The sequence below is a fragment of the Podarcis filfolensis genome, assembly GCF_964270895.1.
Source record: "Podarcis filfolensis genome assembly, chromosome: 11".
NCBI lineage: Eukaryota > Metazoa > Chordata > Lepidosauria > Squamata > Lacertidae > Podarcis > Podarcis filfolensis.
The window spans coordinates 14,511,953-14,525,399 of record NC_139613.1 but is presented as its reverse complement, the minus strand read 5'-3'; the positions used below and the strand labels follow the sequence as shown (position 1 = coordinate 14,525,399).

At 42.4% G+C, this 13,447-nt stretch overlaps 1 protein-coding gene and 1 long non-coding RNA gene across 3 annotated transcripts in view; one reads left to right on the top strand and one right to left on the bottom strand.

Annotated features, from left to right (window-relative positions):
* Nucleotides 1-315: 315 nt before the first annotated feature.
* On the bottom strand, nucleotides 316-11,551 carry LOC310744508. Its single transcript, XR_014539584.1, has 3 exons — nucleotides 11,408-11,551; nucleotides 1,976-2,036; nucleotides 316-894 (listed from the first exon to the last, which is right to left on the bottom strand). It is a non-coding gene; the product is annotated as an uncharacterized lncRNA (long non-coding RNA).
* ATP8B1 (ATPase phospholipid transporting 8B1) overlaps nucleotides 11,417-13,447 on the top strand; it is a 75,847-nt gene continuing 73,816 nt past the window's right edge. For both annotated transcript variants that reach the window (XR_014539535.1, XM_083575552.1), the window contains exon 1: nucleotides 11,417-11,887. The gene's annotated coding sequence lies outside the window, so the exon portion shown is untranslated. The remainder of the gene's footprint in view (nucleotides 11,888-13,447) is intronic.

The following is a 13,447-nucleotide window of genomic DNA, read 5'->3' as shown; positions in this document are numbered from 1 at the left end:
TTATCTGAATACTTGTAATGATATTTTTTTTTTTACCTTTCTACGTTTATTTAAACTTTGAAGTATTTTGTAATGAGTAAAATTAGAACTGGAAAATATATAAAATGCTGTGATATAAAAGTTACTTCTGAAAGCCAAGAGGTGAGAGGGAAGGAAGTTGACAGCTCTAAAGAGCCAAAGAAGTGAAGTGGATAATAATGATGTGATTATATATGCTTAAATGGAAAATAAATAAAAAATATTTATTTATTTTTTAAAAAGGACAGAATATCTGGAAGGGAGTGGACACATATAAATACACAAGAAGGTAATTTTAATTTATTAGTTTCTCCATTTTCAATCTTAAATTCAGTTCTGCACATTTCCACATCTGTTCACAATTTTTTAAACAGAAAAGTCCTCATGAAAATCCATCAACATCTTAACGCACATTTCTCCTAATATTTGTATGCACTTTTGCCTAATATACATTTTTTTTTGTAAAGCAATTTTCCATAAACCAGTGCATTTTTGTAGACACTTTGGTTCAATAGGTGCATGTGTGTGTGTGTGTGTGTGTGTGTGTGTGTGTATTACTTGTCTGGAGAATGACATTGCAATATTCGGAGAGCTATGAAATGTGAAAGATAGCTGTCTCATTTCCCGTACTGTTTCGAGAAATGCAAATGAGAGATGTTTGCCTTTAAATACGAAGTGAATTGAATTCTTTCCCCCATTGTTGGTCCTGACATGCATTTGCCTTTTGAAGAGTCACAACATTCCTCACTGCTGGACTATAATAACTCTTAAGTAACCCATTACTAAATTTACCAGTCACCTGGAGGTGGTGGTGAGGGAATGCTGTGCTGACACATTTGGAAGGTGCTATAAATAGATTGGAAACAAGGGAGGAACCTACAAAGAAAAAGGTGAATCGGCCACATCATGGTGTTCGAAAAGATGCCCATGTAATCAGAAACAGTAACATGGACAACTCACGCTCATTGCAAGGCTATAGATAAGTGAGTAAACTACTTACGAAAACAGGATTTCTGTGTTATATATTTATTACCTGCCCTTCACCCTAAGTTCCCAGGGCAGGTTGCGACATTAAAAGACAAGATTAAAAACAGTTTTAAAATGACTGACAACCATACAAGATAACGTGGGTCCGAAAAATATACACCTCAAGTGTCAAAAGCCAAAGCAAAGAAGTGTGCCTTCAGCATTCTCCAGAAGCTGTACAATGAAGGTGCCAGACACAACTTTGTGGGGAAGGAGTTGCACAGCTTAGGGGCCACCACAGAGAATGCCCTGTCAAATGATGCACACGCGCGCACACACACACACACACTCAGAGCCTCTGAGGGCCCCTCTGCCAATCTAAGCACTCAAGGGTCTGTAAGAGACGGTCTTTCAGATATTTGTGTGAGAAAAACAGCACAAATTCATCTCGTCCAATTTGTCCAATTTACATTCATTTAAAGTGTGGGGAATGATTGCATGGATTAGATGTAGCAACGCTGCTGCATCTTTTCTCGGAATTGTCTGCATTTAGGCACACAATTCCTTTCATGCAGTTTAGCAGGCAAAGAAAAAAAAAAGAACTCAGAAAGAGAAGGAAAGAAAATGGGAGGCAGACAAAGCTTTGTATGTAGAGGGATGTAAAATACTGGCAGGTGGGGGCACAAGAGGTAGTGCCACAGCTGGGGAAGTATCTCAGTAGGGATGTCTGGTGTCGCAGGAGCACAGCACTCTTCTGTCAGCCAGCTTAGTACTTCCCCTGGATCTCATTTCATGGAGCCCTTCCTAATTCATGTAGGTGGCAATGATTAAAAAATGCTGTGTGGGGGGAATTGAGAGAGTTAAAAAGAAGTGGCAGAAAGAGAGGCAGGAAAGATGGTGGCAGAAGATAAAGGGGGTGGACCCACCCATCTCTGGCCCCAAAATGATTACCTCCAAGAATAGCAATCTTTTTTCATTGATAGGCACCTACCTTCACATGTGGTGGGAATGCCAAGAAGTTCAAGAATCTTGGAAGCTTTTTGCAGAAATTTCTGAAATAGTAAAACAAGAAACAAAAACTGCTCATATGCTGTACTTACTGAACTTATTTGAGGTCATTCAATTCAAAACTGTACTGATTTTAACCACTGATTTCAAAACTGCATTGATCTTTTGGTTTCTTTTAATTCCTAGCAACGCTGGGTATAAGGCTGCTAGTTATTAACAGAGCATCACCGGTGAAAAAGTACTTTATGGAATAACATAAGCAAAAATACAGGTTTATTCACCGAGAAGTTTTGCGATTTACATTATTTTTTAAAAAAAATTACAAGAAAGAAGAAAATTACAAAGTAAAAAGAAAGCAGAAAAAAGAAAAAAAAGTACAAAAAATACAAAAATACATAGGAAAAAAAGATTAAAAATACAGAAAAAGTAGATAAAAATAGTTAAAAACAAATCAATTTTTCATATCTTAAATTTCATTTGCTTATTTCCCTGACCTCCTCACACCTCCCTTTTTTGTATTCCCGTTCACATGATTAATTCAGCAAATCCTTACCCTCTTTCTTTTATCTTAACTCAATATCTCAACATATTATAACTTTATATTTTCATCCGTTATCAATCCATTTTTACATATTCTTATTAACCTTGTTGCTAAGGCCGCTTAATTTCAATCCAACATCATTTTAACATTCATTAATTTTACAATGTTTCTGCAAATAGTCTTTAAATTTCTTCCAATCTTCTTCCACCAACTCTTCTCCCTGGTCTCGGATTCTGCCAGTCATTTCCGCCAGTTCCATATAGTCCATCACTTTCATCTGCCATTCTTCCAGGGTGGGTAAATCTTGTGTCTTCCAATACCTTGCGATGAGTATTCTTGCTGCTGTTGTAGCGTACATAAAGAAAGTTCTATCCTTCTTTGACACCAATTGGCCAACCATGCCCAGGAGAAAGGCCTCTGGTTTCTTCAAGAAGGTATATTTAAATACCTTTTTCATTTCATTATATATCATCTCCCAGAAAGCCTTTATCCTTGGGCACGTCCACCAAAGGTGAAAGAATGTACCTTCATTTTCTTTACATTTCCAACATTTATTATTGGGCAAATGATAGATTTTTGCAAGCTTGACTGGTGTCATGTACCACCTGTATATCATTTTCATAATATTCTCTCTTAAGGCATTGCATGCCGTAAATTTCATACCTGTGGTCCACAACTGTTCCCAGTCAGCCATCATAATGTTATGTCCAACATCTTGTGTCCATTTAATCATAGCAGATTTAACCGTTTCATCTTGAGTATTCCATTTCAACAGCAAGTTATACATTCTTGAAAGTATCTTTGTTTTGGGATCTAACAGTTCTGTTTCCAATTTTGATTTTTCCACTTGGAAGCCAATTTTTTTGTCCAAATTGTAAGCCTCCCTTATTTGATAATAGTGAAGCCAGTCTCGCACTTTATCTTTTAATTTCTCAAAACTCTGCAATTTCAATTTGTCTCCTTCTTGTTCCAAAATTTCCCAATATTTCGGCCATTTGGCCTCCATATTGAGCTTTTTCTGAGCCTTTGCTTCCATCGGTGACAACCACCTTGGGGTTTTATTTTCAAGTAAGTCCTTATATCTTATCCAGACATTAAACAATGCTTTCCTGACAATACGATTTTTAAATGCTTTGTGTGCTTTAACCCTGTCATACCACAAATATGCATGCCACCCAAAAACATTATTAAAACCTTCTAAATCCAAAATGTCTGTGTTCTCAAGAAGCAGCCATTCTTTCAACCAGCAGAATGCTGCTGATTCATAATAGAGTTTAAGGTCTGGCAGGGCAAGTCCACCTCTTTCCTTTACATCAGTTAGTATTTTAAATTTTATTCTGGGCTTCTTGCCCTGCCAAACAAATCTAGAAATATCTCTCTGCCACTTCTTGAAACAGTCCATTTTGTCCAAAATTTGCAATGATTGAAACAAAAATAACATTCTTGGCAATACATTCATCTTTATAACAGCAATTCAACCTAACAAGGAAAGCTTCAAATTTGACCATATTTCTAGATCCTTTTTCACTTCTGACCAACATTTCTCATAATTGTCTTTAAATAGGTTTAAGTTCTTAGCGGTCATGTTAACCCCCAGGTATTTTACTTTCTTAACCAATGTTAAACCTGTCTCCTTCTGAAACCTCTCTTTCTCAATCGGTGTTAAGTTTTTCTCAAGAACTTTAGTTTTTAACTTGTTCAACTTAAATCCTGCCACATGACCAAATTCTTGAATCAGTTCTAATACTCTTTTAGTACTAGATTCTGGCTCCTGTAACGTCAGTACTAAGTCATCTGCAAAAGCTTTCAATTTGTACTGTTTGGCTCCGACCTGTATACCTTTAATCAAACGGTCCCTTCTGATCATATTTAGCAAAACCTCCAGGACCGAAATAAAAAGCAATGGGAAAATTGGGCAGCCTTGTCGTGTCCCTTTCTCTATCTTAAATTCCTCTGTCACCACGTTATTAACTATTAGTTTAGCCTTTTGTTCTGAATAAATTGCACTTATACCATTTTTGAACCCTTGACCAACCCCCATCCCCTGAAAATTTTTCTTCATAAAACTCCAAGAAATATTATCAAAGGCTTTCTCCGCATCTACAAAGATTAAGACTGCTTTAGTATTAATGTTCACTTGCAGCTTCTCCAAAATGTTAATTATATTCCTCGTATTGTCAGACAAGTGTCTACCCGGGAGAAAGCCAGCTTGGTCTTTATGTATCTCCTCCACTAATACTTTTTTTAGCCTTTTAGCCAAAATATCTGCAAAAATTTTATAATCCACATTAAGCAGGGATATGGGGCGGTAGTTCTTAAGTTGTGTCTTTTCAGACTCATTTTTCGGTATAAGTGTAATATAGGCTTCCTTCCACGACTCTGGCGCTTTTTTCCCCTCCAAAATTTCATTGCAGACCTCCTTTAGTGGTTGAATTATCCAATCTTTCAAAGATCTGTAATATTTTGAGGTTAAACCATCTGGCCCTGGAGATTTGCCCAACTGCATATTCTGGATGGCACCTTCCACCTCCTGTTCTGTTATTTTATAGTTCAACATTAACTTATTTTCTTGAGAGATTTTTTGTAGTCCATTTGTTTTCAAGAATTGGTCTATATCAAACTCTTTCTGTGGCCCTTGTGTATATAACTGTTTAAAGTACCTCTGGAAGCATTTTCTAATTTCCACTGGATTCTGAATATTCTTTCCTTCTACTTCCAAGTTAGTAATGGTGTTAAGTTTTTGTCTTTTTTTCATTTGCCAGGCTAACAATTTTCCACATTTATTAGCCGATTCAAATGTCCTTTGTCTCATCTGTTTAATTTTCCATTCTATTTCCTGATTCATCATTTTCATGTATTGAACTTGATATAACTTTATTTCTCTCAGAATCTCTTGTGACTTTGGTTTCGCTCTCAGTTTCTTCTCACCCTCTTTTATTTTTTCCAAAATTTTATCTTTTTTCTCATTTTGAGCTCTCTTCTTTATTGCATTCTGTTGAATTAGAAACCCCCTCATAACTGCTTTACTTGCGTCCCAGATTACTCTTTTTTCGATGGTGGTGTTCATATTTATCTCAAAATAGTCTCTCAAGGTTTTTTGGGCCTTCTTGGTAACCTCTTGGTCTCTAAACAAGGTGTCATTCATCCTCCATCTGAAGGAACCGGTTGGTGTTAATTTCATCTCCATTTTCACAGCATTATGGTCGGAGCAAGTTTTGGGGCAAATTTCCACTTTTCGAGTCTTAGCTGCCAGTCCTCTAGTTATCCAGATTTGGTCAATTCTTGTCCATGTCATTTTGGCTTCAGAGAAGAAGGTTCCCTCTCTACCCAAGGGATTCTTTATTCTCCAAATGTCAATCAAGTCCATATTGTCAGTCATCTCAAAAAAAGTTTTTGGTAGTCTGCCATCTTTGGTAACTACCTGTCTCTGTGACTTGTCCATGTTTGTAGATACCACTCCATTCATATCTCCCATCATGATAATGTTGTAATCCATATAGTCCAACAATGTCTCATGCAACTTCTTAAAAAATTCAGATTTCCCCTCATTTGGTGCATAAACTCCTACTATCAAAAATTTTTCTCCTTGTGTTTGGATTTCAATTGCCACAAATCTTCCTTGGTCATCTTTAAAAATGAATTTCGGTGATAGGCTCTCTTTTGCATAGATTACTACTCCTCTCTTTTTGACCTTGTCCGATGAAATAAACTCTTGACCCAATCTTTTATTAGTCAATACTTTCCTATGTAGCCTTATCACATGTGTCTCCTGTAAACAAATCAAGTCCAATTGTTCCTTTTTCAATATATGAAAGACTTTTTTCCTTTTCTCCGGGGAATTAAAGCCATGAATATTCCAACTTAATAGTTGCAGAGACATGGTGTGTTTATTTTGCTTTTCCTCCAACTGCTCCCAGTAGTTGTTCTTGTTCTGACGGTGGTATCACTTTCTCTAGCTTGTCCAATCCCAAAGGTAGTGATGCTGTGTCTTGTATTCCTGGTTTTAATGCTCTTGGCTCTTCTTCAGCTTCTTTTTGCAGGTCTTCTCCGTGCTCTCTCAAAAATTTTTCTTTATCTTCCACTGATCTTATTTTAAACTTTCTCCCTTTGAAGGTAAAGGATAGGCCTTGGGGGAATTCCCACCTAAAAATGGTTCTATTTCCTCTCAGCAGGGCCACCAGGTCTCCGTAATTAGACCTAAGATCCAAAAGGTATTTTGGGATGTCCTTAAATATCTCCACTCTTGCTTCGTTTATTTCCAATGTCTTCTGGAAGTGCAGACTCAATATTTTGTCTCTCTCCTCTTTTGTTCGGAGGGTAATCAAACAGTCTCTCACCCTGTTCTTTCTCCCCCCTCTTCCAAGTCTAAAAGCACTTACTATCTTGAAATCTAACTTATCTGAATCTAAGTTCCAAAAGTCTGCAAATTCCTGCGTAAGAAAATCGCTCAAGCTATCTTTCTCAAGTTCAGGTACAGCCCTGATCCTTAAATTGGTCTGTTTTTCTTTTAATTCAGTCATAGACAGCAATGACTTGTGATCCTCGAGCTGCCTACATATTGGTGGTATCTTTTCCTCTACAGCCAATACTTTTCCCTTTGCTTCTTCAGCTGTCTTTCAATTCGAAGTAGATTCCTGCAGCAGTTTCTCAATAGATTCTGTATTTGAGTTCACCTTCTGCCCCAAGTTATTGATGCTTGAAGTGTTTTGGTCAATTTTTGTTGTCGCTTCAGCAACTTGTTTACTTAATTTTTCCAAAGATTCAAAATTTTTTCCTAATGCTGAAGCTAAACCCTCTTCAGATGCCATTCCTTTAAGCCCAACTTGAGCAGAATCTTCCCCTGGTGGAGCAGAAGGGCCAGATGCTGATGCTCTTTGCTGCTGCAGTCTAATTTTACCCGATCTTGTTGCTTTTTCCTGAGGCAAATTTGCCATAACACTTTATCTAAGGATCAAGGTCAGTCCCACGGTTAGAACTTGTTTTATAGTGGAAAATTCCCCTGGCCAGTTTAGAGTGGAAAATTCCCTGGCCAATTGTAGCAATTTCAAAGTTCCTCTAGGGGGACACAGTAACAATCAAAACTTGTAACAATAAAGTAACTTTTCCAACTTTCACAAATCCCCCCTTTAATGAAATAAACAACAGTTTCAAGTCCGGAGAAACCCTTCAGAATCAAAGTATCGCTCTTACAGAGTTAGCTGTCAAAAAGTTGCATTGTCCATAAACAGCGCGATTCACAGTACGGCAGTTCTATTGTCCCTTGGCAGTCCGTTCCCAGGCATTAAGTGGCGGTCTTTGTTCCCTTTTCTCTCTTTTTTTTGCAGGCAAAAAGTACTTCCCCTTCTCCCTCCCCTCCCCTCTCCTGCACCTCAGGGAGGGAGTTCTCTTATATTGATGTTAGGATTTGAGTCTTTTTAACGCAATTTTCAGGATCTTAGCTGAAACAGTCTTTGCTTTGATCTGTTTACAAGAAACTGAAGGCGGACTTCCTGTTTACACCTTCCCGCTTCGGTACCAAATTAGTAAATTTTTTTCCCTTATTCCCCGGTCTTTAAGCTTGACCTACTCACGGGTAGTTGTTTGATAGCCAAATTGTCACAGGAAAAAGGTCAGCGCTCTCCAGCAACAGCTGTGCGGCTTCACTCCACGGAAGAAGCAATTGACTCTCAGCACCGCGCCAAACACCCCGTTACGCTCCGGAGCTCGTAACCGGGCTCCTTTGCAGATTGGGGGGGCGCTGAAGGTGCCCGCCGAGTCCCACGGTCACAGGCTTCACCCGCCTGTGATTTCAGAGGGGTCCCCGCTTCGCCGTAGCGGCAAGACCCGATTTCCGCGGAGCTATGTCCCTCAGAACTAGAGGGATTCCGCCATTGCCGATGGCGCCGCCTCCGGAAGTCCCCGTTGCGATTTACATTTTGATAGTGGGAAAGACTATCAAAATTAGAGGGAGGAGACTGAAGCATTAAACAATGGAAGAGAATGTGCAAATGCAACCGCCTTTACAGTTTCCCTTGAAGGATGAGGCACAGTAGGTTAAGACAAAGGTTTCCCGGAAGGCATAGGTTTTGAGGAGGAATGTGAAGGAAGAAATGACACTGCATAGGTGTTCTGGGAGGGTGTTCCAAACAACCAAAGGAGCAGCAAGAGTGAGGGTAGCAGATAGTGGTCATTTGTCTATTTTATCTGAAATAATTTCTAAACCATTTAATATACTGAGATATCATAGAATCATAGAGTTGGAAGGGATCCTGAGGATCATCTAGTCCAACCCCCTGCAATGCAGGAATATGCAGCTCTCCCATACCAGGATTGAATCTGTAACCTTGGTGTTTCAGCACCACACTCTAACCAACTGAGCTATGAGGGAAGAGCTATAAGGTATGGTTACCAGACGTCCCTGTTTCCCAGGGACAGTCCCCGGATTTACAAATCTGTCCCTGGACAAAATCTGTCCCCGGAATGTCCCCGGATTTCATTTAATGTCCCCGGATTTATATTTTAAGTGTTGTAGATTTATTAGTAGGGAATGGAAGTTGTGTGATTGGTTCAACGGCACAAGACACATCATATGGCGACTTCCGGCGAGGCAAAATGGCAGGTGCCACAGCAGCGAGCAGCTCCTGAAGCCAGCCAGAGCCAACTGTGCTACCAGGCGGGCTCTGGGCTGCTGAGACTGCCGCTGCTGAGGGGGAACTGGGGCTGCCCGGCGCGTCAACTGGGGGAACCACTGACCCCTCCTCCATGACCCAAATCAAGCCAGGAGCGAGAGCGCCCGGCCACCTGGCTGACTGCCCAGCGGCGCTCCAGGGCCAGTAAAAACCCTGGAACCGATGCAGGGAGATTGAGGAAAGGAGAAGGAGGAGAAAGAGAGAGAAAGAGGAAGGAGAAAAAAGAGGGGAGCCTCGACCTTGCCGCGCTGCTGCTGTCACCGCTGCTGAGAAAGAGAGGTAGGAGAGCACTGGGAGGGCAAGGACACGTGGCCGAGCCCAGGCCCGACCCAAGACTACTCCACGGCGCTCCAAGAGAACAGGCCAGGGCCCAGAGGAAGGCCGCGTGACAGAGGAGACCCAGAAGAGAAGATATTACTTCTTCTTTTTTAAAAAAATGTTTTTTAAAAATCACTTTCTTTTCTTTTCAAAAAAAGAAGTGTCCCCGGATTCTTTGAAAAAAATCTAGTAACCTTACTATAAGGGGAGCAAAGTATGGAGGGTGTTGAAGAAAGGACATTGCTTGCTTGTTAGGCTGCATGCAGAGAGAGAACCGGGGTATGGGTTTAAAGAGGGGTGCCACATGGTCTGAACTTTGAGGTGAATGATTTTGGCAGTAAGGTTCTGGATAAAGGACACAGGCTTAAGGTGTGGCAATGGAAAGCCCAATAGGACAAAGTTGCAGGAACCGATAAACGAGATCACCAGACCCAGAAGACTTCATTCTTTGATGTTTGTGCAGCTGAACAAACAAAACCCAAAGAGAAAAGCTGGGCACACCCAAGGCTTGAATGGACCCTGCTAGGAAAGTTGACTTGCTTTCACTTCAGAAAAGACGCCCAACCCATACAATATCAGAAGCAGGCTGCATCTCAGAAACAAGACTTAGTGAATTCAGTGGGGCTTCTTCCCAGCTTTGTGGTGTTAGGATCTTACCCTGACTTTGACATAATCATGGAATTGGAAGGGACTCCTAAGGGTCATCTAGTCCAACCTCCAATGTAAAAATCTCAACATGAGACATGCCCCATCCAATTTGCAACGTACCAGACCCTGCTTAGTTTTGCAAATGTGCTAGCAGTTTAAAAACCCCCGCTGTGCCACTAGATTCAATGCAGTTTGTCATAGCTGGAGTGATGGAGTTTGAGACAAGGGCAAGTTCGAACTCCTAGTGGGCACATGGAAGGAGTCATAGAGAAATAAGTGGGTGACGCTGTGGGTTAAACCACTGAGCCTTGGGCTTGTCGAACATAAGGTTGGCGGTTTGAATCTTCATGACGGGGTGAGCTCCCGTTGCTCAGTCCCTGCTCCTGCCAACCTAGCAGTTCAAAAGCACGTCAAAGTGCAAGTAGATAAATAGGTACCACTCCGGCGGGAAGGTAAACGGCGTTTCTGTGCGCTGCTCTGGTTTGCCAGAAGCGGCTTAGTCATGCTGGCCACATGACCCAGAAGCTGTACGCCAGCTCCCTTGGCCATTAAAGTGAGATGAGCGCTGCAACCCCAGAGTCGTCTGCGACTGGACCTAACGGTCAGGGGTCCCTTTATCTTTACCTAAGCCCCACTTCACACGTTACTTTCATCTTCATGGCTAGCCCAAACCGCTGCGCCACACTGTTGCCCTCAGGTCCTGGTTACTGGCCTCCCAAAGGTCCCAAAGTTGGCCACTGTGAGAACAGGACGCTGAACTAGACGGGCAAGCTTTTCTTATGAAGACAAATAGGGATTTCGTTTCCTTTCAGGTAATTTCCAGGCAATTATACTGATTGCATCTTACAGATTTACAACTTCCCTATTCTTTGCAAAGCACCTGCAATACCACTTTTTTTTTTTTTAAAAAAAAACCTCTTTGGGAACGGGCGACAGTGACGCGTGTGAGGCACCTATCTCCCACTTACATAGCCCGGGGAGTGGGGAAGGTAAATTCAGAGACTGTAATCCTGAATGAACAAGACCGGAAACCGAATTTAGTTCGCCTCAGGAAGGGCGCGCGCGCGAGCTAGCGCTGCTCCAGCAAACTTCCTCGCCAGGTGCGCTGTTTCCCACCCAGCCTTCTCGCGCGCGCCTGGAAACGCAGCAGCTGGAGAAGCGTCCGCTCTCCCAAGCCGCGCCCTTTCTTAGCGGCGCTGGTAGGCAGGGGGCGGCGCCCGCCAGCCGCTCGCGCCCTTACCTGCGAGTCACGTGTCCGCCTTCCGGCAAGGGGCGGGGCTTCTTCTTGTCAGAGGTGTGTGTGTGTCTCTCTCTCTCTCCCCGCCTCCTTTTTTAATTTGGCTTCTCTTTCTCTCAGGAGTATCCCAATTAGACTCTTCTTCCCTCAGACCTCTCCACGTTTCACTCGACTTTTCTCTCGCCTCCACTCCCCGCGCGGAGGAAAGACACCTGGTGCGCGCCTGGCTTTCTGTGTGTGTTTTGCGCGCTGCCGGGAGAAGGAAGCGAGGAAGAGAGAGCGAGCGAGCAAACTTGAGAAACTTGTTTGTCCACTCCCCGGGCTGGCTCTCCGCGAGCGAGCTCGTTTTAAAAGGGGAACGGTTTGGGGAGGGGGAAAGGAAGGAAGGAAGGAGAGGGAGCCGCTGGCCGAGAAAAGCATGAAAGCCAGCTGAGCAAAACATCCCCCGCCTGCTTGGGATTCTGCCTGGACACGGAGAAGAGGGTAAGCGAAAGGGGTGGCTATTGTTTGGGAGCGAGAGGGATGTTGGGAGGCGGAGGGAGGGGAAGGGGCTCCAGGTGTGTTGCAGCACAAAGGTAGGGGGACAACTTGGGGCAGAGTCCTCGGCTTTGTTCTTCTCACCTGCCCGTGGCATGACAGCGCCACATCTCCCCCTTCTTCCAGTCTTTTCTATATCTCTCCAGCAAGAAGTTGTATCAGATGCAGGGCGGAGGTCGGATTGTACCTCTGACCTAAGCCTTCCGCTTCATTTTCGTTTCCTCTGTTCCTTCTCCCCACCCCGAAAAGACAGACCTTGTTTTTGAAGAGGGTCTTATTCTTGCCTTTTCACTTCCTGTTGTTTGTTTGTTTTACCCACCCACCCCTTTTCAATCTCTGCAAGGTTGTGTATGTGGCATGTAATGTCTGGGTAGGTTTTTGATTTGCATCTCTCAGCTGTGTAACGTGGACGGATAAATTCAGGAAAGCACACATGCTCTGGACCATATTGCAACCAACTTGTTTTCCTGCTCACAAATCTAACTGTTTCTCCAATTAGATCTGGAGACATAAACAATGTCTGCAGTCCACGCCTTCGGAGATTCCTCCCTTTTCATTTCCCGTTCACAACTTCTCAAATGGATTTTCCTTAATTCAGATCCAGATGATGTTTAGGGATGGCTGGCTGCCTGTTAAATTTGTTTGGCGGATTCTTACTTAATGGTCTGAGATAAATGGGTGCTGCTGTTCACTGATGGAGGGGATTGTTGGAGAGATGGTCTTCTGATAGCTGTGAATCTCTGTTTGTGAATGAGGTACCCCTCAGAGTTAGAAGACAGTTACACGTGCAGATATCCAGCTATAGGTAGGGGCAGAGAAAGCAGGAGCTCTAGCTTGAAGACACAAAGGCAGAGGGGGAGAGAGAGAGAGTTGTGAGTTAGTTGCAGGAGTAGGATCTGGGGCTCAGATTTTATTTTTCCTGGGAATGTGACACAGGGTGGCACTAATTTACTGCCTTCGGCCTATTTAATTAATTATTATTACAGTGGTACTTCGGGTTACAGATGCTTCAGGTTACAAACGCCTCAGGTTACAGACTCCGCTAACCCATAAATAGTACCTCGGGTTAAGAACTTTGCTTCAGGATGAGAACAGAAATCGCGCGGTGGCGGCACAGTGGGAGGCCCCATTAGCTAAAGTGGTGCTTCAGGTTAAGAACAGTTTCAGGTTAAGAACGGACCTCCTGAACGAATTAAATTCTTAACCCGAGGTACCACTGTATTAAAATACCTGTCCATATCTGTCCTGTCATTTCTTATTAAATACTGTACTCTATTTATTTATTTCATAGTTTATATTACAGCTGGATTGTAAGAACCTCAAAGCTCGAAGTTTTGATGTGTTTCTCTCTACCCCCCCCCACTTTGATCCAAATTGAGAAGAAGAACCACCTAGCTATGTTTTAAGTTGGTAAGGTGTACACAGCCCCAGATACGCTGTTTAGTTTCTTGATTTACCTATGTATTCAGCAGGTAAATTAGTATACCAAACAGCGGGGGTTGTGTA